Source organism: Pipistrellus hanaki (assembly GCF_964339955.1).
Source record: "Pipistrellus hanaki genome assembly, chromosome: X".
Classification (NCBI taxonomy): Eukaryota; Metazoa; Chordata; class Mammalia; order Chiroptera; family Vespertilionidae; genus Pipistrellus; species Pipistrellus hanaki.
The window spans coordinates 22622171-22624297 of NC_140524.1; the positions used below are offsets into that span (position 1 = coordinate 22622171).

A 2127-nucleotide genomic window follows, 5' to 3' on the forward strand; every position below is an offset into this window, starting at 1 on the left:
TTTCCATGCTTAATCAGTTAGGGTTTATTTTGACTGTTTGGGATAGAAACACAAAAGTAACAATGGCACACACAGGATAGTTTGGGGTCAACCTCTTCTGTCCCTTTAAAAAAGTCCAGGGCTGACACCAGCTCTCCCATCATCAGATACCAGTTCTGTATCACCCCCAGAGCACTGCACCCCTCCTTACTTGTGGAATGTGGCTGCCAGATCTCCAGCCATCACACACCCAAATTCCAGAAAATAATGGGCATGGGGGAAAAAGGGTATACTCCCTTGTCTTTTACGAATCCTTCTAGAAGTCTCATACAACATTTCCACTTACAGTTCATTGGCTCAATTTGGCTGCAAAAGAGGCATAGCTCCAGGGTGGCATCTGCTCACATAAGACTCCTTCATAGGACAAACGGATCCTTTTCAACTTCATCTGTGTCTTGGGTGCCTAGCACAGTTCTGGCACACAGTGGCACTCAAAGATACTCTCTGTATGAATAAAAAGGGCCAAACTTGAATAATAAATTATAAGGATCTGGAACTTATCATACACTATGGTGTCGTTTGTACAATGTTGTTACAGATGTGAAGTCACAGGCCTGGCACAGTTAAGTCAGTTCTCTATGGTTACCTGGCCCAGGGCCAGTCCAGCATTTGAGGCAAAAAATCAGGGATGGGGGGGAGGGGGAGGAATTCAGTAAAAATCCCATTTATGTTTAAACATTTAATTTTAAGCTGATCTCACCACCAAGGCACTAACCACACACCAGAAATTATTCCAGCTATGTGCAAGACAGGCTGAGAGTCTCCTGGCTACCACTCCATGTCCACCAAACTCCAAAGATAGTCGCTGATGAATTTCTTGGAGAGCTGGGTTCTGTCCAAGTAAATGGGCTGGGTCACGCTGGGACCACAATGGATGGTTTTGATCATCCCTGGTTCACACTCAATTTTACTAATTCGGTGATAAAGCTGAGCCACATACGTAGCTGTAGGGACGGTGATTGCTGTGTCGTCAACTTCCTTCTCTTGTGTCCTCAATCTCCTTTAGGTCCTTTAGCTCCCTGGCGAGCTGAAGGAGGCTGGCCTTCAGGTGAGTGTCCTCCTCGCTCGCCTTTTGAAGTTTGGCTTCAATCTGCTGCAATTCAGCACCCCCCTGGCATGCCAGCTCCCTCGCATTAAGAAGGCTCTGGGCCACATCCTTCTCTGCTTTGAGGATTTCTCGCAGTTGCTGATAGGCACCCTCTTGCCTCTCCAGGAGCCGCTCCATCATCTGCCTGTAGAGCTGCAGCAGCTGCCACTGCTGTGAAACATGGTTGGTGCCCAGGAGACTCAGCAGCCCTTGGCACAACCCCTCCATGTCGTGGAAGGCTGCCATGACTCACACGTTACACTCATTAATTTGTGCAATTATTCAGTGTTTGGTAAGTTAATGTTAAAGAAAAAATATTAATTTTTATTAAAATGTTCTATTATTTTATGTTAAAATGCAAATGAGAATAATTAAATATAATTATTGATATCATATTGGGAAAATTCTAGGAAAATTGAAGCTTTTTTTTTTGTGTGACCCACATAAACTTGAACCTTGTTTATTTGGCCCATGTTAGCCTTTGAGTTTGACATGTTTATTCTAATGGGAAAAGTTACACAAACATAAATTGTCAACCACACAAACAATTAGAACAATGGGAAGCAAATTCCCTGCATAACTTCACATTTCACACCCAACCCTCCACCCCACACTGTGAAAACAATTCCATTTCCTGCATATATTTTCAGACTTGATGTTGCTATATTGCTGTTGCTGTTATGTCAGTAATATTCACCTGCCTCACTCTCTTTGACAACTGATTATTATACCTATATATGTTGACTAAAACTTTTCAATAATTAACTAGTCCCCTATTGATGGACATTCTGTATATTTCAATTTTTTTCTATGCCAAAAATTGTAATAAATCTTTATACACATGAATTTACAAGTTGCAGAAAAGTATGAATAATTTGATCCCATCTTTATTTATAAAAATAATCATGTAGATATATATTTAGTGTGCCAGGTCAAAAAGTTAAACTGAAAATATATGTGGTCCATCAAAAAAGTTTATAGAGACAGGCTCTATATAACAT

At 41.2% G+C, this 2127-nt stretch overlaps 1 pseudogene across 1 annotated transcript; it reads right to left on the minus strand.

Annotated features, from left to right (window-relative positions):
- Nucleotides 1–807: 807 nt before the first annotated feature.
- LOC311615065 (kinetochore protein Spc24-like) lies at nt 808–1412 on the minus strand (annotated as a pseudogene). The gene has a single exon. The product of its transcript is annotated as a kinetochore protein Spc24-like (transcript).
- Nucleotides 1413–2127: the final 715 nt, after the last annotated feature.